At 36.8% G+C, this 26,521-nt stretch overlaps 1 pseudogene; it reads left to right on the top strand.

Moving 5' to 3' along the window:
- Positions 1 to 2,564: 2,564 nt before the first annotated feature.
- Positions 2,565 to 5,140, top strand: LOC105043043 (uncharacterized; annotated as a pseudogene).
- Positions 5,141 to 26,521: the final 21,381 nt, after the last annotated feature.

Genomic DNA, 26,521 nt, shown 5'->3' on the forward strand with positions numbered 1-26,521 from the left:
CAGGGAAGGAGGGTCGGGGCCCCCGCGAGGGGCCGCCGTCGGGGCGCGCTGGCCCGTCGCGGCCCTCTGTGCCGGCGGCCAAGGAAAAGAGGGAGAGAGAGAGGAAGAGGGAGAGAGAGAGGAAGAGGGGAGGAGGGGGCCGGCCAAGGGAAGGGGAGGGCCGGGGCCCGTCGCGGGGCCGCCGCGGGGCACCGGCCTGCCGCGGGGCCGCGTCGGGCGCGTCGGCTCGCCGCCGGCCCTCTGTCGTCGGTGGTCAAGGAAAAAGAGGGAGAGAGAGAGGAAGAGGGAGAGAGAGGAAGAGGAGAAGAGGGGCCGGCCAAGGGAAGGGGAGGGCCGGGGCCCGCCACGGGGGCCGCCGCCTGGGCGCGCCGGCCGCCGCCAGCCGTCTGTCACCAGCGGCCAAGTTAAAAGAGGGAGAGAGAGAGAGGAAGAGGGAGAGGAGGGGGCCGGCCAAGGGAAGGGGAGGGCCGGGGCCCGTCGCGGGGGCTGCCCGGGCGCGCCGGCCACCGCCGGCCCTCTGTCGTGGCGGCCAAGGAAAAAGAGGGAGAGAGAGAGGAAGAGGGAGAGAGGGGGCCGGCCAAGGGAAGGGGAGGGTCGGGGCCCGCCGCGGGGGCCGCCGCCGGGGCGCGCCGGCCCGCGCCGGCCCTCTGTCGCCGCGGCCAAGGAAAAAGAGGGAGAGAGAGAGAGGAAGAGGAGAGAAGAGGGAGAGAGAGAGGAAGAGGAAAGAGAGAGGAGGGAGCTCACCGTCTCGGGAGCTCGCGCCGTGCCGCGGAGAGGAGAAAAACCGGAGAAACGCCGGAGAAGAGGGAGAAGAGGAGAGAGGGGTTTTTTTTTTGGATTTTAAGCTTCAAAAATGCCAAAGGGAATGGCGTTTTCAAAAACGCCATTCTCTTTGCATTTTCCTCATTTTTTTCTCTTTTTTTTTTTTTATTTTTTTAATTTTTTTAATTTTTTTACTTATTTTTATATATTTTTTAATAAATAAAATTAATTTAAAATGGGCATAGTAATTTGAAATATAATTTTTTATTTAATTAAATTAATTTTTTTTTAATTAATAATTATAAATTTATTTTTTTATCATTTTTTATTTGAATTATAATTAAATTTTATTTTTTAATTTAAAATTATAATTTTTATTTTTAAATTAAAATTAGAATTTTTATTTTTTTTCAATTCAATTATTTTTTTTTTCTTTTTTATGGTATTTTTATTTTTTTTACACCAATTTTTTCTTTTTTTCAGATATTTTTTTAAAAAATAATTTGAAATGAAAAAATAATTTGAAATGATATTTTTTATTTTCATTAAAGTTAAAATTTTTATTTTTTAAAAATTTAATTTATAATTTTTATTTTTTCATATTTTTTTTCACTTTTCTTATGATTTTTTTTCTTTTATTTTTCTTGAATTCAAATTAAAATTTTAATTTTTTTATAATTTAAAATTATAATTTTTATTTTTTCTTATTTTTACCATTTTTTTATTTTTATAAATTTTTTTGAGGTATTTTTTTATTTTTTGAAATATTTTTTAAATAAATTAATTTGAAATGGAGAAAGTAATTTGGAATGATGTCTTTTATTTTAATTAAAATTAAAATTTTTATTTTTTAATTTAAAATTATAATTTTATTTTTTTTCTATTTTTTAAAATTTTAAATTTTTTATGATACTTTTATTTTTTATTTTTTATTTTTTGAATATTTTTTTAAAAAATTAATTTGAAACAAGAAACTAATTTGAAATGATGGTTTTTATTTGAATTAAAATTAAAATTTTAATTTTTTAAAATTTAAAATTATAATTTTTATTTTTTTTCATTTTTTCTCATTTTTTATGGTTTCTTTATTTTTTAAATTTTTTAAGATTTTTTTAGATATTTTTTTGAAAAATTAATTTTAAATAGATAAATAATTTAAAATTATCTTTTTTATTTGAATTGGAATTAAATTTTTATTTTTAGAATTATTCTAAATTATATTTTTATTTTTTTTTCAATTTTTTTTTTTCTTCTTTTATGATTTTTTTAAAAAAAATTAAAAATTTTATATATTTTTTATTTTATGATATTTTTAAGATCTTTTTTGAGATATTTTTTTAAAAAATTAATTTTAAATTAATTTTAGAATTATAATTTCTATTTTTTTGATTTTTTTATGATATTTTTATTTTTTTTACACAATTTTTTTAGATATTTTTTGAAAAAATAATTTGTAATCGAGATACTAATTTTAAATGATAATTTTTATTTTTATCGAAATTAAAATTTTATTTTTTATAATTTTTTTTTTTATTTTTTTTTTTTTATTTTTTTGAGGAAAAATAAAAAATATAAAAAATATGATATTTTTAAAAACTTCATTTGGAATGTATTTTTAAAAATATCATATTATTTGATTTTTTTATTATTATTATTATTATTTTTTGATGTGATTATGTAGAAAATAGGGTGACGTGAAAGCGTTTTATCGGTTTACATCATCTGGTAAATAAATTAAAAATTAATTATTTAGATAAATAATTTTTTTTTATATTAATTAGGAAAAGGACTCGGAATTCTTGCAGGGTTTCGACCAGAAAGCCCGGAAAAGCTGCTTTTCAGGGTTTCAGGCTTCGATGTCCGGAGAGATTTTCGTCGGATTTGGCGTTTTTTGGCTGCGTCCTCCTGTCGAGTAGGGAAAAAATCGCGGCTTGAGTTCTGGTTATTGTTGGGTTTCTTCCATCTCTGCTGGTTCTCGAATGTCTCTGAGAAATACCTGGAATCTCAGGCTCTTTTTTTGGTACCGATCTTGTTAGGGTTCTGTCTTCGTTTAAAGTGGAGGCAATTAGCCTTTTTGGCTTTACGTTTTGATTCTTTGAAGGGTTCCATCACTTATATCTGCTTCTGGGATCTTGGCATTCTCAGGTATGGTTCCTTTGGGTGCTTTATTATCTTAAAATGCACTAAATTTGTGTATCTTAAGGTGAAGAATTGCTGAATTTTAGCCTCTTCCAATGTTCTTAGATTTATAGGTTTCTTGCTTTCTTATATCTAGGGTTATCGAAGTATGTCTTTCTGGTAATTAGTTTAAACCCTGAACCATTTGGTTGTTTTTCCGCTTCAAAGCTTCAATTTTTTTACCTCCCTTTAGCTCTGCCCTGTGATTAGGTTTCTCCTCCTTTTTTGAACCTATTTCAGTGATTTGAGAGTTTTAGGTGATGATTATTTCAGAGATTTTTATTCTGTTTAGGTTTTTTGCGGCTTTTTGTTAAGATGAACCCAGAAAATGGGAGCTTTGCTCGGTGTGTGAGGCACCCGTCTCAGTTCTTCACTGGTTTCTGTTCCTTTTGCTTGGTTGAGAGGTTATCGAATGTTGGCTCTGCGGAACAAAGCTTGAAACATTCAGATGGTTTGCAGTGTGAAATTGTTGAGGCCTCTGCTGCCATTCATGATGCTGCTAATAAGCCTAATGAGATCAGAGTAAGGAGGACTCTTCTATCTTTGTTTCAGTTGGATGATGCTGAGAGCAAGGAAAATCCATCAAAAGACCATCTTGTGACAGAGAATCTGACTGCTGGGAATGCCATGTCTCTAGAAGATGGATATGGATGCAAAACTGGTGGCCCCATGTCTCTAAGGATGTTCAGGTTGAGGTGATGTCTAAGCATGGAGCAAGGATTTCAGCAAAAAATTCTGATGCTGCTGGTAATCTTACCGATACGGTTCAATCTGGCAAGATGGTTGAGCTCTTAGAAGATGAGAAGTTGAAAGACAAAAGTTTTTGGTTGGGTTCAGTGCTGTCAAAGAAGGGAATAAAATGGAGCATTAGTAGCACATTCAAGAAGAACCAGGTGAAAGTGAAGAGCTCGAGCAATGCAATTGAGGATAGACGGCTGGATAGCAAGACTATCTTCCGACATTCTTGTGACTGGAGGTCATCTCATGATTCGAGCAAAACCTCATCTTGGGAATTACCCAGACATTCGTGGGATGGTTCAATGGTGAGCAAGGCGCTAGCATGTTCATTTGCCTGCCTTGAAGAACGTGGAGGTAGTTGCAGCAGGATAAAAAGAAGTTCACCTGAAGTTATAAGTTCAGAGCCTAAGCCAACTGCTGATAATTGTGATGTTGGCAAAACTGATAATATGGCTTCAGCCAGTGATAAATCTTTATCATCAAAAAGCAGTTTGGGAAGCCTTTTCAGAGCGCAGAGTTACAAAGAATCTCACTCAGAAATTGCATTTTCAGGTATCAGTAGAAAAAAATCACACAGGTGGAGTAGAGTGTGGGATCGCAGTATAACTAGCCCTTTCAGGGATTTTGTAAAGAAACGTGAACACGTGTTGGAAAGGTCTCTGTCTGAGTCTTGGCAAGACCGGAAGGACAAGAGTATGGAAATTTTGGAATCTGATGGTGGAGTACAATATAATGGGAATGGCCTCATTTCTGTTAGACCTAGTCAGAGCATAAACCGAGTCATAAATTCTGCTAATGGTGATCTTCATAATCCTAGACCTGATTGGCAAAAGAAGAGGGCATACAGGCTTGGGCGAAGCCAGAGTGTACATTACTCTTCCCCTGGAAACTTGGATAATGGACTTCTTCGCTTTTATTTGACTCCTTTGAGAAGCAGCAGAAGAAATGCAAGCAAAAGTAGGATGAAAAAATCACATTCATTAGCCAGAGGCATCTTTGGGTTTTATTGAAAAGAACAGCATTGTACTCAAAAGGATCCTAAGTTCATAGTGGTTGTTATGCACTCATTCTAATGTAAAAAGTGCTTTCAAAGCAGAGGGACCCCTTATGGCTTTACCCTCCTGCTTCTCTATATGCTTCTGTGTTTCTTGAGGAAAGATCCTACCATATGATGCAGTCCAAGTCCATTTCTCGCTCTGGAAAAGCATTTGCAATCCTGAATGCTCTTTATGACTTTGAAGATGGAAAAAGATGTGCAGAATTTGCCTAGCTTGGTTGCAGCATGTTGTGTAAGTGCAACTAATGCTGTCTTTCTTTCTCTCTTTTTTTTTTTTTTTTTTTTTCAGATGCTAGGTAATATACAGTAGACAGGTCCATATTGTGAAAATTAGTGTAACTTATATTTGTTTCCTTGACAGATAATTACAAAATGCTGCCGTCAAATCTAACTGTTTTGTTTTCTAAATTCCAACAACAGGAATATATCATAGTTAGCTCTCTTTAAAATGAACAAAACTGAATCTACTTGAATATGAGCTTGAAAATTACTGGTGAATATCAATTGCTTAATTTTGATCCGACAAACTCCATAATGTTGCCAGATAAGTTTAGATCCTCTGCTGCTGATCCAACTTCAGTATTATGGAATATTGAATTCAGTTAAGGCACACATCTCACTGAATGAAAATTCAAGTAGCCTGAGATGTCAGCTCTCAGCCATTCTTTGCACCATGTCAGCATTTAACAAATTGAATTGTTGAAGAAAGCAAAGTACTTAAAAGTTTGGTGTGATAGCATCTATATATTGAGTATTTTATTTCCCAAGGAGGCCTCTGCTTCGTAGTTGAAGCCAAATTATTCTGCCTTGATTTCTTTAGTACTCATCCGGTTTCACAGTCATAGTATGGTTCTACTTTTGCATATCTTTTATCTTATTTCAAGCTTTGATACTCATGGATGTCCTAATGGCCCAATGACTAGATTATTAGTCTCACTGTATGCTTCTCTACTTCTCGTATATATGAGTGTTGTTCTAAATTTGTGTTCTCATTCTCTTACCTATCTGTAGGGTACTTCTTTGTGACCACTATGACAAGGTATCACTCTTTCTTAATCATTTTCAAATTCTTGATTAATATTGGTGGGAATAGATATGCTTTTGTCATCGGTAGCTGGAAAAAATGGGTGTTGCTTTCTGTCTTGATCGTTCTTCCCTGCCCTTCCTTTCGATTTATTCTGACCCTCAACTCGTGCTTCTTCATTATGTTTGTGTGACAACTCCGGTAAATCAGATGTATAAGTTAGATCCTTATATAAATGTGCAAGCCATATATCCATACATAAAACTATATATAAATATACACATGTACATGTATAGTAAATATCTATGCTTGTCACTTGGGACACTGGATGGGATATAATAGTTTAATATGGTAAGTCATCAAGTGATAATAAAGATTTATTTTTGTAGAGATAGTATGATTACTTTCATGGCATTAAAATGCTTATGTGGACTTGGTTATGGGTGGAGATGGATAATACCATCAATTCTGACCCTCAACTCGTGCTTCTTCATTATGTTTGTGTGACAACTCCGGTAAATCAGATGTATAAGTTACATCCTTATATAAATGTGCAAGCCATGTATCCATACATAAAACATATATATAAATATACACATGTACATGTATAGTAAGTATCTATGCTTGTCACTTGGGCACTGGATGAGATATAATAGTTTAATATGGTAAGTCATCAAGTGATAATAAAGATTATTTTTGTAGAGATAGTATGATTACCTTGATGGCATTAAAATGCTTATGTGGACTTGGTTATGGGTGGAGATGGATAATACCATCAATTCTGATGATTTATATGACTGCCTCTTGGGACCTGGCAGCTTGTTGTTTGGAAATTGGGTTTAGGATACTTAGAAATTATGTAATCATAATGACTGATAAGTTTTTCTCTATATCATTGAGCCATCATTCTCCGACACAATGCATGGAGCTCATGCGTGTTTTGGTTGATCATACTCTTGATTGTTTTTCTCTGGGACACCAGGCTTCTTTACATCTATTAGGCTTTATATCTAAATTAGGCTTTATATCTAAATTTCCTCATCGCATAGGTTGTGCCTAGTTACAGAAGTGGTGGGGCCAAAAACAACTATTAAGTTTTTTTTTTAACTCAAAATGGAACTTAGTCTAAGAGGATAAATGAATCGTTGTACAAGAAAATTCATTTCCTGTTGCTATAATTTGGCCTGTTTAAAAAAGTAGAGATATGTTTGTTCTTCTATATATTGTAATTCCACCGAAGCCTATTTCAAGGTAAACAAAATGTGCTTGGATAAATTGTAGTGACTGCTATTGTCTAACCCTTTTCTGCTTAGTTCAAAATTTTGAAGAATTTAAAGGTGCCGTCTTAAAGATGAGTATAAGCATATGACATGGTTTGAATAATCAATGCTGAGTGTTGTACGTTAACTGATAAAATGTTGAACTTTTTTAATGCTAGGTATGAAGTATCATATACTTATGTTTCAAATCCAAAACACTACTCAATGACCAACTCCTATCATGTGGATTAACTAGATTTACTTGTAATTGTAACATACATCATCTTGTGAATTTCGATCATGTTAAATGAACCGTATAAAACAAGTTCTTAGATACACATTCTATTGTTAAGGGTGGCAAGCAGTGGGTCAGGTCCGGTAGGGCCTAACCCGAACCCAACTTGCCATCAAGTCAGTCATGCCCAAACTGAACCCGACCCATGCCTAACCAGCCAACCTGCAACAAACCTGCCGACCTATTTAAGGCCCCAGGGCTTTGTATTAAGTAGGAAGACTGTTTTAGGCTTATTTTTCATAGTTGTTGGACCATTATGCCACAACTCATCTTTGTTTTAGTTCTAAGCCATTAGATCAATGGTCCAATGGCTCATATTACATTATTTTCTAAAATACACATAAATATCAAAATTATATGTAAACTCTTTCTATGACCTGATGGGTTAATGGGCCCTAAACAGAACAAAACCCAACTTGCTAGCTGGTTGGGATTGGTTGACTGATATCTAACCCACAAACCCAATGTGTCAGGTTAGATGGGTTGGATCAGGTAATGGGTTGAGTTAGAAATTGCTACCCCTAGCTTTTGTTGATAAACATCTCTAACGAAACACAACAAATGCATATTAAATACTAGAAGTATTAATTTCTTATCAATTAAAAAAATGATCTTACAAGAATGTGTTATCAAAAAGAATGGGCATCAGAAATATCACTATGCAGCATTGCACATTGTGATTGAAATTATGTATGAAACAATACCAATATTTTACACATAAACAAGTGGGTGTGCATGTTGGGATGATACTCCCTGAGATGTTAATATTTGTCCATGTCATCATGTCAAAACAAGACATATAATATAATAATATTTGGTATAATCTTGGACAAAAGAATAAAAAAAGAGAAAAAGCAACAGATGAACAAACAAATTGGCTCAATTAAAATTTTGAAAATTAATGAAAATTTTGAGTTGTTGAGTGGCCAAAGAACAGAAGAAGCTTGTATCAAATTTTAGGTAATCACAAGAGAAATTTGCAAAATTTGGACTCCATAGGACATAAAGAAATATCTTTTAAAGTTGATAATCCCTAACTTAGACTTCCCAACCTGCCCAAGCCTACATGAGAAAATTAGATTAAGCTCCACATCTGCAACCCATTAAATTTCGGATCAACCCAAATTAGATTGATCTGAGTTCATTAAATTTAGTCTAGTGTCAAAAATTGATCGTTTTTCTAACGTGAGGGACAGGGGGTGCATCTCTCAGTCCTTGTTTGAAAAACATCTACTCGATCCACCTCCATCTTTGGCTCCACCTTGCTACTCTCATAAGCTTAGTCCCATACTCTCTGTTTATCCATCACATGCAACTATCATAGTCTTTGCTTTTCTCTGGACATTCAACATTGCTTCTTCTGCCTTGATTCGATGATGGTTGGTGAATTGTAACAACAATTGCTAGAACCTTCAAGTGCAAAGAAAGGAGTGGGAAGGTACGTGCCAAAAAAAAGTAGTGGGAAGGGAATAGGGTGGAGGGAGAGGGACAAGGAGTGGGTGGGGCATGAAAAGGATGAGGGCAGAATTGATCTGGGAGAGAGGAAGAGAAGGGGGTGGTATAGGAGGGCCATGCATGTAGGGTGAGGTAATGTAGGGTGAGGTGAACTTTATTCCCTTTTAAATATTTCTATTTTGTTTTTAATTTTTGAAATTGATATTTGGTTGATTTTAAGTCAATCTGGACTTATAAATGTCTGGTACAAAATTTGCATGTTGTTGATACAAAGAATATATAATTGCACTCTTTAAGAGTATTTCATCAAATTTGGTTTCAGTTTGAGCAGGTATAAAGTCAAATCACAAGAAAAGCCTTGGTGTATGGTTTTTTTTTTTTTTTGGTAGAATCTTGAGCCAAAATTCCTAAATCCTTGATTGTTACTCTTAAGAATAAATTTATCATGCTAATCTTGAACTTAGCTGTACGTAGTTATCTTTCAAGAAAATATCTGCAGTAGTTAGTGTTGGAGCAATTAGATCTACTTCTTTCGATTCATGGTCGATGCCTGGCTGACGGTCGGCACCCCGACTATGTGTCGGCATCTGATCATGGACCTTCAAAGCCAGACTGTCAAAGGAGTTCTGGTTCGACTACAACAAGTTCATAACCCCGATATACAATCGATATCATGGAACATAGCTGACTATCAGTCGGCAAGCCGACTGATTGTTGGTAACTTCTGATTGTCTTCTCTACAATAAACCTTAATAACTCATTGACTATATAATCGATGGCCAGTCGGTATATCAGAGTCACTGACCGATGGCCTGTCGATAGATCAAAAGCACTGACATATAGTCGGTATGTCAATATTATCGACATACAGTCGGTATATCAGAATATACAACCATGGATAACAGCTCTATACCACGACTGTTAGTAGGCATAAACTGTCCACTAAATTCATGATCATGATCCGATAACAGGGGTTAACTATCTTTCGTGCCATAACAAGCGGACTATGTTTGACGGTTATACCCAAAATGCCTATAAAAGGGAGATAAGGAAATAGCGATGGTAAGAGGCTTTTGACTGGGCAAAATTCTGCCAAATTTATTAGCAATTTTATTGTTTACTACTCCTCGCTGACTTAGGCATCGGAGAGTCTCTATCGGACATAATTCAGCTCAAGAATATTGACCGTCGACTTATCGAGCTTCGAATGGATGGCCGAGGGTCCTCCAACGACTTCACATCCACACTACATCTTTCTCCCGACGTATCTTGGATGAGCCGATTTTGACTCGGTTCAAGATGCCACAGATGGAGTCTTATGATGGCTTCACCGACTTGTTGACCACTTGGAGAGCTACAAGACTTTCATGATGATTCAAGGGCCAACCGATGCCTTCTTATGCTTTGATTTTTCGCTACCATCCGGAAAGCTACTCGGGCTTAGTATTGTGGGCTCCAGTCAGAAAGTATCCACTCCTTCGAGCAGCTGGAGTAATCGTTTGTGGTCCACTTCAGCACCAGCAGAGAATGCCATGAACATTCGATAGTCTCTTTTTCATCAAGCAGAATGAAGGAGAGACTCTAAGGAGTTTTGTGGCGTATTTCAATGCCGCCACGCTTGAAGTCCGAGACCTCAATGAGGATATGGCCATCTCGACATGAAGAGGGGTTGAGAGATTTTAGATTTACTTATTTTTGGATAAGATCTTTCCTCAGACATATGTCGAGCTTCTTGAGCGCGTATATAAATATATCCGTGCGATGAAGGCACTATTGTCTGACGCCAGTCTGAAGGAAAAGGTTAGAAGAAAAAGAAGCAAAAGAACGGGGCTTCAACTGGACCAACTCGGCAATCGACCGACAAGGGAACTTCATCCTCCGACGGAGTCCGAAATCGAATAACTTCGATTATAGATATGACTCCTACACTCCTTTCCTGCTCCTCGTGCACAGATCTTAATGAAAATTGAGGGAGAAGAATACCTCCGTCGCCCCCCACCGATGAAAGCACTATCGAGGAGCCGCGACAAGAGGAAGTACTGTTGGTTTCATCGTAATCATAGTCACGATACGAACAGTGTATTCAATTCAAGATGAAATAGAAGTCCTGATTCGACGAGGCTATCTTGAGAAATTTGATGCGATCGTTGACTCAACCTCCTACCGACCAACAACCTCAGTTTCAATTTGGGGAAGCAAACAACAACCGACCAACAATGAGAGTCATCAATATGATTTCGACGATCGAGAGACTGGAGGGCAAGTTTCGAAGAAGAATCGTCCAAAAAGCAATGACATGATAATGTAATCTCTTTTTCGGATGATAATATTCAAAGAGTACAAATTTCTCATGATGATGCTGTCGTCGTCTCGATGATGATAGCAAACTATAATGTAAAAAAAAATTCGTAGATAATAGAAGCTAATGGATGTGTTATTCTACTTTGCTTTTCATAAATATGACTACCGACTGATGACTCAAAGAATCTCAATATCCTTAGTCGACTTCACTGAAGATGCAATCAATGTGGAGGAGAAATTACTCTCCCTCTGATTGCAGAATCGAACCACGACAAAGACCATCCTCTTAATGTTTGCCGTTGTCGAGTGCCTTTGATTTACAATATCATACTCAGACGATCAGGACTTAATGTGTTGAGAGCGGTTGTCTTGACTTACCATCTACTTGTCCGATTTTCGATAAAGAATAGGATCGGCAAAATACGAAGACATCAACAACTGGTCTGACACTGCTTCATGGTCTCTGTCGATGGCAGTAAACTCGAAGACCCTCTGTCGGTTGATAAACTAGACCAGAGGGATAATAAAGAAAGGGCTGAGCCAGTCAAACAACTGATCTCGATCACATCGAGAAAAATTATTCGACTAAAACCATTCAAATCGAGTCAATTCTACCTGAGTCGGAACAAAAGCAATTGGTAAAATACTGAGAGCGAATGCCGATGTCTTTGCTTGGTCGGCAGCCGACATGCTTAGAATTCCTCAGAAGTAATAACTCACCGATTGAACATCGATCAAGTTAAATCGGTGAGACAGAAGAAAAGATCTTTTGCTCCAAAGAGGCAAAAGATCATCGATGAAGAAGTAGATAAACTTCTTACAGCAGGCTTCATCAGAGAAGCCAACTATCCGAATTGGCTAGCCAATATTGTGATGGTGAGGAAAGCCAATGAAAAATGATAGATTTGCATCGACTATACCAACTTGAATGAAACATGCCTGAAGGACAGCTTCCTTCTAACAAAGTTTGATCAACTAGTCGATGCAACGTTGGGGCATAAACTCTTTAGCTTCATGGATGTTTTCTCAGGATACAATCAGATCTGAATGGTGCTCGAAGATGAAAAGAATACTGTCTTCACAATTGATAAGGATATTTACTACTACAAAGTGATGTCATTCGGTCTGAAGAATGCTGAGGCGACGTACCAACGGTTAGTTAACAAAGTGTTCAAAGCACAAATCGGCCACAATATAAAGTTTATGTCGACGACATACTGATGAAAAGCACTGAAACTTGTGATCATGTCCAAGACTTAGAGGAGGCTTTCAACACACTTCGACGACATCGAATAAAGCTAAATCCGACTAAGTGTGCATTCGGCATGACAGCTGGAATGTTTCCCAGGTTTCTCATGTCATAGTAGAGAATTGAAGTTAATCCGAAGAAGATAAAGGCTATTCTTGACATGAAGCATCTCAGTTTCAAGAAGAGATACAGCAACTAAATGAAGGATTGCCACACTTAGCTGATTTATCTTGAAGTTGGCAGAAAAGTATTTGTTTTCTTTAAGATCTTATAGCAAACAAAGAACTTCTCATGATCGGACGAATATCGACAGGCCTTTGAAGATTTGAAAAGGTACCTAACATCTCCTCCACTGCTTACAAAATTAAAGGAGGGAGAAACGTTGTATCTTTATTTAGCAACTTCTTCAGAAGCAGTTAGTTCGATTCTTGTCAGGAAGACAAAAATCAAATTCAACAATCTATCTACTACATCAGCAAAGTACTTTATAATACTAAGACTAGATACTCGAAAGCAGAGAAGATGATCTACGCTTTGATTATATCGACTCAGCGACTTCGATCATACTTTCAAGTACATTCAGTGGTCATCTTAATAGATCAGCCCTTGAAGAAATCTTACATGATCAGATACCTCTGATCGGATAGCAAAGTGGGTGATCAAACTCAGTGAATTCGATATACAGTATCATCCACAACCATCAATGAAAGCTCAAATCTTGGATGATTTTGTCGCTGAGTGCATTATATGCGACAACAATCTGATCATAAATCTAATGACAAATCGGAGCAAATTGAGAATCCAGAGGCTGAATTAGAATCTGTTTAGGTGTTACATGTTGATGTAGCAGCCAACGCTCAAAAAATGGAGCCACCTCATCCTCACCAACTTCGAAGGGACAGTGACTGAGTACGCCTCTGTTCAACTTCAAAGCTTCTGATAATCAAGCTGAATATGAAGCCTTATTAGTCGGTTTGAAGATAACAAAAGAGTTTGGTATAGACAACTTGAAGGTCTTCACCGACTTACAATTAATCACCAGACAAGTTAAAGGAGAATTTGAAGTTCGAAATCCGATCATAGTGAAGTACCTTCAAAAGGTAAAGGTTTCATTCATACCTTCATAAATTTTGAGATCTCCCATATTTTTAGAATAGAAAATACACACACTGACATACTTTTCGACTAGCGACTACTTCAATCTACTTGACCGAATGTTCATCGAATATCTCGAACAATTGAGTATCGATAAGGTCGACGAAGTGTAACAAATAAATGACGAACCAAGCTGGATGAATCTGATCATCCTGTACTTGATCGATGGGATTCTACTCAGGACTCGTTAGAAGCCAAATGACTAAGGTGGATGGCTTCACAGTATGTTCTGATGAATGGATAGCTATACAAAAAGTCATTCTCTCTTCCATTCCTTAAGTGCTTGAGACCTACTAAAGTCGATTATGCTCTCCGAGAAGTCTACGAAGGGATTTATGAAAATCAATTGGAGAGAAAATCACTGGCTTACAAAGTTCTACAATAAGATACTATTGGCCCACCATAAGGAAGAATGCAGTCGAGCTTGTTCGGAGATGCGAAGCATGTCAAAAGTATGCTAACATACAGCATCTACCTGCTAGCCAATTAACGTCAATCATTGTACCATGGCCATTTATATAATGGAGAATCGACAGACTCGGTCCCTTCCCTCCAGCGACCAGTCAAAGAAAGTTCTTAGTCATCGTAGTGGATTATTTGATCAAGTGGATGGAAGTCGAACCCCTTAGTGTAAATCACTGAAGGCAAAATGGAAGACTTCATTTAAAAATCCATCATATGTTGGTTCGGATTGTCACATACCATCATCACAACAATGGTCGATAATTTAACAATCAGAAGTTCAAAGAGTTCTGTGCAAAACTCATATCATGCACAAACTCACCTCTGTCGGCCATCCGCAATCAAATGGTGAGACGGAAGTGACAAACCGAACGATTCTACATGGTTTCAAAATCTGACTAAATGAAGCTAAGAGCTTATGGGTAGAAGAGTTATATCCGATCTTATGGACTTATCGGACGACTCCTCACATCCCAACAGAAGAGTCACTGTTTGACTTTGCATATGGAACGGAAGCAGTGATTTCATTGGAGATTGGACTACCATCAATGAGGGTCAAATAGTTTGCAGAGCCAAGTAACTTCGACTGTCGAAGAGCCAGTTTGGACTTACTCTAGGAGGTTCGCAGCAAGCTCAAATAAGAATGGCCACATATCGATAAAGAGTAGTTCGGTATTAAATGCAAGGGTCAAACTGAAGGTCTTCCATTCCGGAGACTTGATCTTAAGAAAAGCAGAAGTTTCAAGATCCTTAGATCAAAAAAATTATCTCCAAATTAGGAAGGCCCCTACAGGATGATCAAAATCCATCGTCTGGATGTGTATCGACTAGAGACCCTCGACAGAATGACTGTCTCTCAGACATGGAATGCTGACAATTTATGGATGTATTATCAGTGAAGTTTGTCTTAATGAGATGATATATTCGAAATGACATTTCGTTTTCAACAAATCCTCGATTGGATATTCGACTATTTACAAATATGAAATGCTTGATCGATGACCTATCGGCTAATCTACATTCTGACTTCGATCGATTAAATCTACATACCAACACAGATCAAACAACTATATATATCGATTCGACTACAGTCAAACGGAATGATATGTCGGCTCGACTACGATCGAGTGAATAATATACTGATTCAGTTAAGATCGAGTGGAATGATATGCCGACTGACTAAGATCGAGCGGAATGATATGCTAACTCGGTTAAGGTCGAGCGGAATGATATACCGACTCGACTAAGATCAAACGGAATGATATGCCGACTCGATTACGATTGAGAGAAATGCTATGCCGACTCGACTAAGATCGAGCAGAAGATATACCAACTCAACTCGATTGGTCAAAAAATATTCGGCAGACTCTACAACATCAACTATCGACTGTATGGCAACTTTGGCAACAATCATCTACGATGAATCATACATTCAAAGAGACTTCGAAAAGGCTCTTTCATTTATCTAACTGAAGCTTACAAAATCAGACTGAAGTCCGGTACAAAAAGAGAAAGTCTAACTACACCGACTGATGCTCGTCTTCACCAGCAATTGTTTCAATTATCGCTATTGCTTTGGTCTCTTGGACTTCGACGGTAGTCGTTCTACTTCGGTTGACGTCGGTGCAGCTTCTTCAATCGGAGCAGCCTCTACGGCAGTCGAGCTACATCTACCTCCCTTTCTTCAGGAGCAGGGATGGTGATGCTACTCAAGTCAAGGTGCAGGTAAAGCTTCCCAATAGCATCTCTGCAATCATCGTACCCGACCCAATATGCCTCATCACTGCCCTCGAGGACTTCTTGTTTGAAATGTTTAGACTGTTTGTAGTCCTTGATGGCTCGATTAAGAGCCTCCTGAGTAGTCTTCGTCACTTTTTTTGCGGCAGCCGACTCAGCATCGGCTAGTGCTAGCCATATTTCGGTCGTCCGATGCTGCTCCCGCACAAGTTCTAGCTCACTGAAGCAGTCGTCACATTCCCTTAGAGATGGTTAATTACATTCTTCTTCTTCTAGATTGAGGCTCTTGGGACTTGACAGACTGTTGAGCTAACTCCAATTCAGCTTGCGCCGACTCCAACTCGGCTTTCACACGAGAAATCTCTTCTTGATACTTCTCCCGCTCAGTTGCCGCTTGAAGGCATTTATGACAACAGCTTTGTCGACGTTTGCAGCCGTAATTTTTTCGGCCCATGTCTGACGGAGATCTATGATTTCCCAATATCCTCTCTCCAATGCCGACATATCGTGCACCAGCTGAAAAGAAGAAGAGAACAATTAGAAAAAGCAAGTAGAAAAGCAAGCGAAAAATGGAATACCGACTTGCACTGGGGATTATCGGGTAAAACGACAAGGACAGATCAGACACGGTCTAACTCCTATTCTCCCAGTCTACCGAAGGATTGCGAGCTCCAGGAGCTTTTTGGCCAGTTTGGATCACCTAAGGCCGATTCACCAGTGGGTATCGAATGTCGCAATGCTCCGTGAAGCTTTCCGAAGCATCATTGCCAATTGCACCATCTAAAATTTTGGCGCTTTTCCACGATCTTCGATGAACGGCTGACCAATTGGCACTGCCATTCAATGGGAGTCAAAGATCGCTGAGGTGATGACGGCGTCCGAGATGTCATCGACACCGCACTAACTAGTGGTGCTACGCTGCTAGTGACGGTTCGACGATCATCACATTGTCTTGAATGCCCGAAGAAGCTTTGACTATTGGTGGAACTTTGGGGTCAGCAGTGCAACGACAGGATTTGCGCGGGCTTTAAAGTTCCCACCGAGGGTGTGTCGGGTCGGCCTTTTTTGGACCCCGAGATGGATCCATACCGACAGGCCTCTTCCTTATGGCACTCCACTGAATCTTATCCGCTGACAGTCTTATGCCTACAAAAAGATGAAATGACTTAGCTATAAAGTTTTGAAGTCAAGTAAAAAAAAGGTCGAAGCACATTATACTATACCAATGGAAGGTGCCAAAGTAAGTCCGGCATCGTACAGGTTCTGCTCCTTCAGCAGCTCTCGTTGCGGAGGGACTTCTATATCTTTCAGACACAGGAAGTCTTTTTGATCGACGACATCGACTCGGTTGTTATCATTCAGGCCCAATTTCGATGCACTCTAAGAAGATGGAAAACTTCAAGTCGAAGAAAAATAAAAAAGAACTGATTCTTCCATCCATGGATGGAAGAAGGAAGGCTGGATACGAGATGTTGACTCTATCTTGGGCCAAAGAACCACCAATCCTTGGCCTTGAGGTGTGGGCGAAGAATGAAGAAAGCACGAAAGAGATGGTCTGGGATTGGTTGGAATCATGTGACACAACAAACCAAAGCTGATGATTAGCCGAATGGAGTTCGGGGTCAACTGGGCAGGATAGATTCTATAATAATCAAGAAGATTTTGAATAAATTTGAGAATCGAAAATGAAGACCGGTCCGAAGGTCCTCTATATAGATCGCTATCTGGCCTGAAAAAGGAGAATTCATCCGACCATCCGGATCAGGTGCATAAAGTTGAAATTGCTTCGGAATGCGATATTATTTTTGGAGCTGAAAGACATTGGATTCGACAAGGAAAAACTTCTATGTCTGGATCCAGAAGAGAATCGTCAATCGGATTATTGATCTATTATCCCGAGAGGTTCATCTTCCCTAACTTTATCCTTGCCCTTTCTACTGCTACTAGTCATGAATAATGGCGGACAAATCAACAAGAAGTAAGAAAGAAGGAGACTAGGAAAAGAAACAATGAAAGGAAGGAAAAGGGGGAGGCCAACCTGGACACAAAGGATTCCATGAAGCGAAGAACAAAGAGAAGATGATTTCCCTTTCCCTGAAGCTCTCGACACCTACGAAAAAACTCTCGATTGCAGACAAAGTTGTAGCAGAAGATCGAAAAGGAAGAAAGCAACCTTATATATATAGAACCCTCAATGACGTGATAAGCTTGTTCAAATCAAGATTGTCCAGTTCTGACAATGGCAACATCTGGACCGACCATCGTTCGGACTTTTCAACGCATCTACTGTCTGATCGAAACACGTTGGCACTATCCGCATGAATAGTTAGAATCAATAATTGTTGGATGCATAGCGGCATCCGAATAGTCAGAATCAAATTGATCGGATCAGTCTAGTCGCCTAACCGATTGCAACATTAATAACCGTCTCTTCGACTAGACATCTTAATGATGATAGCACAACCACCGAAATGATAATACGGCTGGAAGATATTGTTTTCAAGGGAATCATTAATACCTGCAACTAACACGATCGTAAAATTGGGGCTTGAAATCATAAGAAAGATATGCTGACTCCCGTCGTCCAACGTGTCAAGCCACTTTGGATTTGGGAGTGAAGGGCAACTGTTAGGGCAATCGATTTGCTTCCCCGATTCACGATCGGCGCCTGATTGATGGTCGGCACCCCGACTATGTGTTGGCATATGATGGTGGACCATCAAAGCCAAACCGTCAGAGAGTTCTTGTTCGACTATAACATCTACAAGGTTCATAACCCCAACATACAATCGGCATCATTGAACACAGTCGACAAGCCAGTTGATTGTCGGTAACTTTCGATTGTCTTCCCTACAACAAAGCTTAATGACTCGATCGACTATATAACCAATGGCAGTCAGTATATTAGAGTCACCGATCGATGGTCTGTCGGTAGATCAAAAGCATCGACATATAGTCGGTATGTCAATATTACCGACACACAATCAGCACATCAGAATACACAACCATAGGTAACGGCTCTATACCACGACTGTTAGTGGGCATAAATTGCCTACTAACTCCACGATCATGGTCCGATAACAGGGGTTAACTATCCTTTCATGCCACAACAAGTGGGACTTCACGTGTTCGACGGTTACACCCAAAATGTCTATAAAAGGGAGGTAAGAGAACAACAATGGTAAGAGGCTTTTGATTGGACAAAATTATGTCAAATTCTATTCACAATTCTACTGTTCACCACTCTTCGCTGACTTAAGCATCGGAGGGTCCCTATCGGACACAACTTCGATCAGTGTGGATTTGTTTTGCAGGTCGCTCTTCACTGGACTCAGGCACATTTGGGAATTGGCCGCAACCGTTAGCATTTCTATTAATTCACTCTGCTAACTTTGCTGATCATCTGAGAAAATATTTCACCTGTTCAGCCAGTTGGAGTTTGCATGTCTGTCCTTTGCAAACTAGTATTTTACATACCAGGTGGATTCTAACTCTTTTCTGCATTCTATACTAAGCTAATAACAATTAGTCTGTCTAATGATTTTAGGTTGTGTGATGGCCCGGTCCGAGTAAGAATCCCAGCCCACAAAGCCCCAAAAAAAAAACAGAGGAGAAGAACTCCCGAAGGGAGTCTTCTTCCTCCTCTCGCCGGCTCCCAATCAGAGTTAGAAAAATCCCTCCTCTCGCTCTATTTAAGGAGGAGATCCCTCCTCTCTCCCTTCCACCGAAGATCCTAAGCCCAGTCAGCGGCAATCGTCGGAAAACCACTGCGGAAGACCGACCTGTGTCCGTTCAATTTGCTCGCTGGAAAAGCCTCACTGGCATCGGAGGTAAGCCTCCTTCCCTTCCTCTCTTCTCTCCTTTCCTTTCCATGCCGGTGTGCATGCTCGTCGGTGACCGGAGTCGCCGGATTTCTTTGAGAAAAAGGGGGGTTTCCGATTCCGTTGGATGTTTGGGCCCGGTGGTCACCACCGACCACCAGTTGGCCCTCCTCTTGTCGTTGGGCCCCCCCTCCTGCCGACGGTGCCCCACACCGGCTACACCGTCGGTCGGAACTCCAAGGAGGGGACTTGCGGTCCTTGTTTCGGCCAGGAAAGAGCCCGAAGAAGAAAAGAAAAAGAAGAAGAAGGAAAAAGAAAAAGAAAAGAAAAAGAAGAAGAAGGAAGAAAAAGAAAAAGAAAAAAGAAGGAAAAGAAAAGAAAAAGAAAAAAAAAGAAAAAAATAATATAATAATAATAAATAGGATTTTCTCTCCTCTCTCTTCCGTGAAGAAAAAAAAAGAAAGAAAGAAAGAAAGAAAGAAGAAAGAAAAAAATAAATTAATTAATAAATAATGATATAAATAATAAAATATGAGAAAGAGAGTTTCTCTCTCTTCCTCTCTTTCTTCAGCCTGAACTAGTATTTTTTCTCTCTAAAATTGACTTTCTCTCTCTATTTTCTCTCTTAAATCCTCTCTCTAGATTATTTCTCTCTCTTAAGATTTTCTAAAATTTTGAGAAGAATGATGATGAATTTAATGATCCTAGTGATGGATTTTTGATCTGGGATCGTCGGACGGTACACCACATCCACTTTGATCAGATCAGATATTTTTAGATTTTATTTCTCATGATTTTATTGAATTATCCACATGATAATTTCAGCATGATTTGATCCGATCGATCGGATTTGTTGAATCATATTGTCTGAAGAATTCAAGATGAGTTTTCTCTCTCTAAAATTTTTTTTCTCTAGAATTTTTTTCTCTAAAATATTCTCTCTTGATTGATTCTCTTCTAAAAAGGTTAGTGAATGAAAAAATTTTTTTAATAGTCCTGATCTGATTCTAATGAAGAATCCTGATCCATGATTGTCAGACAATGTACTGGCACCCACTTAATCAGACCATGAATCTTTAGATTTGATCATCCATGATCCCGATCTAGCCATTACTTGATTTGATCATGTTGATTTCATCAATCGAGATATTGGATCAATCGTAATGTTGGATTGTGTCACCTGATCAATTCGAATTGTACCTCATGAATTCTCTCTCCTCTGATTTTCTCTCTCCACTTGATTTTATGAAATCGATGAAGAAACCTCGGTCCTATCACTTCTTATCCGATTTGATCTAATAGTCAAACTTTGAATCGTTTAGATCCTAATTAGATTTTAATTAGATGAAATTAGATGATCGGACCAATCTAAATCGTTAAATATGGTATTCATATTCTTTCTAATTATTGAAATTGATTCTGTATAGGATTGTGGATGTTTGATCATGGGATATCGCGATATGATCTATAACAAATTTTTGAAAAAAATTTATAGAATTATGTGGATTTATTGGAATGCGTTCGAGGTAAGTAATGTTTCATTTTTTCTAGATTTATCGAAAATTATAATATATTTTTCTGATATGATTTGTGAAACGATGCATGAATTGGATGAATGATATTTTGTTATGAAAATATCTTATTTAAAATTTATGATGAAGCATGATTGAACATATTGATTTCATGATGCATTATATTGATTGATTTCGATACTACATGATTATATGTTTTATTATCAAAAATTAGAATATGAAATATGATTTATGAAGAATTATGATATAAGAAACATTATGAATTGACAATCTGACTATGTAAAGGACCCCGCAATGGGGGCATATACGTTGGTAATTGATTTGTCCTGAGGGTTTACGTCGTCAGAGAGACCAGCGGATTTCGAAGGACTTTGCTGCCAGATGATTCGCAGCTCACCGCAAGAAGATACGCGGTGTTATGACCCTGCACAGAAAAATATGGTCATAGTCATGGTTGACGAAAAGAATTTAAGAATGAAAGAAATTGAAACCTGAAAAGAAACTTGAATTTTTGAAAAAAAAATGAATTTGGCATGAATTATATTGCATAATTGAAAATTGATTTCGAATTAATGAACTCTATATGCTTATTTTCTATAAATGATTATTTACTTAAATGCCTGATGAAATTGTTGAGAAGTGATTATTGCTTACTGGGCTGTCTAGCTCATTACCTCCTATTTTACTTTTTTACAGATATTGAGAAATTAAGATGATACAAGATATGAATGGAAGAGTGATCAGAAGCAGAATCTTCATACTTTTAATTTAGATTGAAAGTCTTATTGAATTTGATGTAAGGCCTATGAATTATTGTTGAATTTATTAAGATATTAAAGAAGAAATTTAGATCGTTATGTTTTGGATTTAAATTATTGACTATTATTCCACTATTGTTTTAGGATGCATGATAAGATGTCTTGCATGCTTATGGAAAGAGTTTTCTATGAGTATGCGGCGATTGCCATGACTCTCGATTCACAATTTCGGATCGGTGGCATGACAATTAATATGGTATCAGAGCATAAGTGGATGAATTATGAAACATAGAATCAGATATAGAATGGTGTAAGTGGATAGACACGAGGGACATTATAGTGTAGATCTTTGATGATTGTAGTGGGAGAATATTTAAAAATTTTGATTAAACATTGAGATTATGTATAAAAGGATTGCAAGAGATTATGACATATGGAGTTTGAAATATGATGGATAATCTATAGATCATGATATGATTAGTTAGATCTTGATCGAAAGTAATCATAAAAGAATTGACATAAAATTTTATTATGCATTATGGTTATTAATTTGATCATTGATTATTCAAGTGAATCGTAAGTTCAAATTCGATGTGGAATAATACTATGATATTACTTCTAGTTGAGAAGTTGACTATTATTGGAAAGATAAAGATTTGACGATAAAATATTGTTCCAGAATGGCTAAAAAATTTTTTTTATGATGCTTGATTGGAATATTCATCGAAATTGAACTTGGTATGTGATCATATATATAAAGTGACATATTAGATGAATGCATATTTTAGGATATTACAAAGAAACCTATTTCTTATTAATGAAATTGATTATGAGGTTGTAGAATATTCATCGTACTGAAATCTTTAATCATCATCTTAGATCTAGATAATGGATCTTCTTATGTCTTTGGAGACTACATGATGTGTATGAAATTTAATTTAAGATTTCGTATCTAAGTTGATCAAGAGATTTTTGATATTATTGTTGAGATTGGTAATGAAAAATTGATATCTTTAGATTAAGAAAAAGATCTGATTTATATTTATTTCAGATTAAGAGATCCATGTGAATTTATAATTTAAAAATTTTAGATTTAAGAATTGATATGGAGTTTCCTTTGCTTTTGTTAACGAGGTCCTAATTGAATCTACTATTAAACGAAGATTTGATTTTTTGAAGCTTGTATGATTTTATGAAAGGATATTTGATAGATATTGAAGATCCTGATGATAAAAATTTTAGAAAAAAAAATAATGATTTGAAATTCTTATATATTCTGATTATGTCAAATTTGGTGGAGCATCGAAGGATTTTTTCATTGATTTGACTTATAAAATTTTTGATTTGAAAATTATCGAATTGAATTGATATGAGAATTAAAATTTGATTCACATTGATTATAGTAAATCTATATGATGTTTAAATATGATATTGGACTCAAGGGTTCATCAAGATTATTGTACACCAGTAAAAGTATGAATGAGAATCGAAAGTTAATCTTTGACTTCAATTGAAATTTAAAATTTTAGATCTTTTTATTGATAAGATAAAAAATAATTTGATCAAATTTTTTTTTTTGTGAAGCTAAAAATTTTGATTGTTAGATCACAGTGCGCAGCGGAAGCATGATAATCTGGATTACTTTGAGTAAGTCAGGAATGTTGACCCTTTGAGTTAAAGAATTATGATAGATGATATGATTTGATACAAAAAATTATTTGATATTAGAAAAAATAATATTTTAAAATTTTAATTATTTTAGATATTTAATGTGATTTTTTAAAGTAGTGCTTCCACCTACTATGCTAAAAAAAAAATATTTCGCATCCTAATTCTAGGATGAGTGGACCTTGATTTTTTATTTTAGATTTAGAATATTTAGAGATAAATTTTCTCTATCCTAGAATTAAATTTTATAATTTCTATTTATTAGAAAGAATTTGAGATTATTTATCGAATAATGATTTTGATCTTAGATTATTATACTCAAATATTTATCTCCAGAGTATAATAAAATTTGAAGTTTGGATTCTTTTGATTATTATTATTTCTCTGACTAAATGAAAAAGATTGAGGTTATCTATTGATATTGACGATTGTTCTACAAAAGATAGATTGGAGTTATTTATAATTTAATTTGATAATGAATCGATTAATTAAGAATAGTTAATATTTAGATAAAGAAATTGATATACTTACTTAGAATAGAGACATTGATTTTGATTATAAGAAAAATATAATTTTGATTTAGATCAATTTTTGAGTTATTGATTTTTTATTATGGAATGACTTAATGATAAAATTTGCTTTAAGAATTAGAATATTTAAGAGTTTGAATTTGAGTAAGAAAATTTCGATGACTAGAAATAGTGATATTGATTCAATCAACATGGTGATATTGATCTTTATGAAATGACTTAATGATGAAGTTGTATCGGAATTAAAATATCAAAAGTCGGAATGAGATTGAAATAATAAATCTTCAACTTTTGAAAGTACGAATAAGAAAAAAATATTTTTGAATTTTGATTGATTAGGATGTCATCAAATGATTCATAGAAGTATTTTTCTATCTTATGATGGGTTGAAATTAAGAGTGATTAATATTTTAAAAATAAATAAATGATGATGAAAAATAAAATTCTTATTCAAGAATTAAGATATTGATTTTTTTCTATTCACAAGAGATAGATTTGATTTTGATCTAGTTATAAGGTATTGAACATTATTTTATAGAGAATGAGAGCATAATTTGAAATTTTGAAATATTAAAAATCTTTGAGATGTTGGTCCTGATAAATAAGAAAATGAATGTTCCATTTCAGATAGATATTGATGTACTGATTTTTCTTATAAATGATTTAAGAATGAATTTATATCAAGAATTAGAATATTAAAATATTTATGGATGAGATTCAAGTAAGAAACTATGAAACTAAGCAAGAAAAATTTCGAGGACAAATTTTTTTAGAGGAGAAGAATATGATGGCCCGGCCCGAGTAAGAATCCCAGCCCACCAAAGTCAAAAAAAAAAAATAGAGGAGAAGAACTCCCGAAGGGAGTCTTCTTCCTCCTCTCGCCGGCTCCCAATCGGAGTCGGAAAAGATCCCTCCTCTCGCTCTATTTAAGGAGGAGATACCTCCTCTCTCCCTTCCACGAAGATCCTAAGCCCAGTCGGCGGCAATCGCCGGAAAACCACCGCGGAAGACCGACCTGTGCCCGTCCAATTTGCTCACCGAAAAGCCTCGCCGGCGTCGAGGTAAGCCTCCTTCCCTTCCTCTCTTCTCTCCTTTCTTTTCCATGCCGGTGTGCATGCTCGCCGGCGACCGGAGTCGCCGGATTTTTTTGAGAAAAAGGGGGTTTCCGATTTCGTTGGATGTTTGGGCGCCGGTGGTCACCGCGACCACGATTTGGCCCTCCTCTTGTCGTTGGGCCGTCCTCTCCTGCGACGGCCACCCACGCCGGCTGCGCGCGGTCGGAACTCCAAGGAGGGGACTTGCCGGTCCCCTATTTCAGCCAGGAAAAGGAAGCCCGAAGAGAAAAGAAAAAGAAGAAGAAGGAAAAAGAAAAAGAAGAAGAAGGAAGAAAAAGAAAAAGAAAAGAAGAAGGAAAAGAAAAAGAAAAAAAAAAGAAAAAAAAAAAAAAAAAAAAAAAAAGAAAAAAAAAAAAAAATAATATAATAATAATAAATAGGATTTTCTTCCTCTCTCTTCTGTGAAGAAAAAAAAAAGAAAGAAAAAAAGAAAAGAAGAAAGAAAAAATAAAATAAATTAATTAATAAATAATGATATAAATAATAAAATATGAGAAAGATAGTTTCTCTCTTCCCTCTCTCTCTTCAGTCTAACTAGTATTTTCTCTCTCTAAATTGGATTTTTTCTCTCTATTTTCTCTCTCTAAATTTCTCTCTAGATTATTTCTCTCTCCTAAGATTTTTTAAAATTTTGAGAAGAATGATGATGAATTTAAATGATCCTAGTGATGGATTTTTGATCTGGGATCGTCGGACGGTACACCGACATCCACTTTGATCAGATCAGTATTTTTAGATTTTTTTCTCATGATTTTATTGAATTGTCCACATATAATTTCAGCATGATTTGATTCGATCGATCGGATTTGTTGAATCATATTGTTGAAGAATTCAAGATGATTTTTCTCTCTAGAATTTTCTTTTCTTTCTCTAAAATATTCTCTCTCTTGATTGATTCTCTCTCTAAAAAGGTTAGTGAATGAAGAAATTTTTTTAATAGTCCTGATTGATTCTAATGAAGAATCCTGATCCATGGTTGTCAGACAGCGTACTGGCACCCACCTTAATCAGACCATGAATCTTTAGATTTGATCATCCATGATCCCGATCTAGTCATGACTTGATTTGATCATGTTGATTTCATCAATCGAGATATTGGATCAATCGTAATTTGGATTGTGTCACCTGATCAATTCGAATTATACCTCATGAATTCTCTCTCTCTGATTTTTCTCTCCACTTGATTTTATGAAATCGATGAAGAAACCTCGTTCCTATCACTTCTTATTCGATTTGATCTGATAGTCAAACTTTGAATCGTTTAGGTCCTAATTAGATTTTGATTAGATAAATTAGATGATCGGACCCAATCTAAATCGTTGAAATATGGTATTCGTATTCTTTCTAATTATTGAAATTGATTCTGTATAGGATTGTGGACGTTTGATCATGGGATATCGCGATATGATCTACGAACAGAATTTT

Source organism: Elaeis guineensis, chromosome 4 (genome assembly GCF_000442705.2).
Source record: "Elaeis guineensis isolate ETL-2024a chromosome 4, EG11, whole genome shotgun sequence".
NCBI classification, from domain to species: Eukaryota; Viridiplantae; Streptophyta; class Magnoliopsida; order Arecales; family Arecaceae; genus Elaeis; species Elaeis guineensis.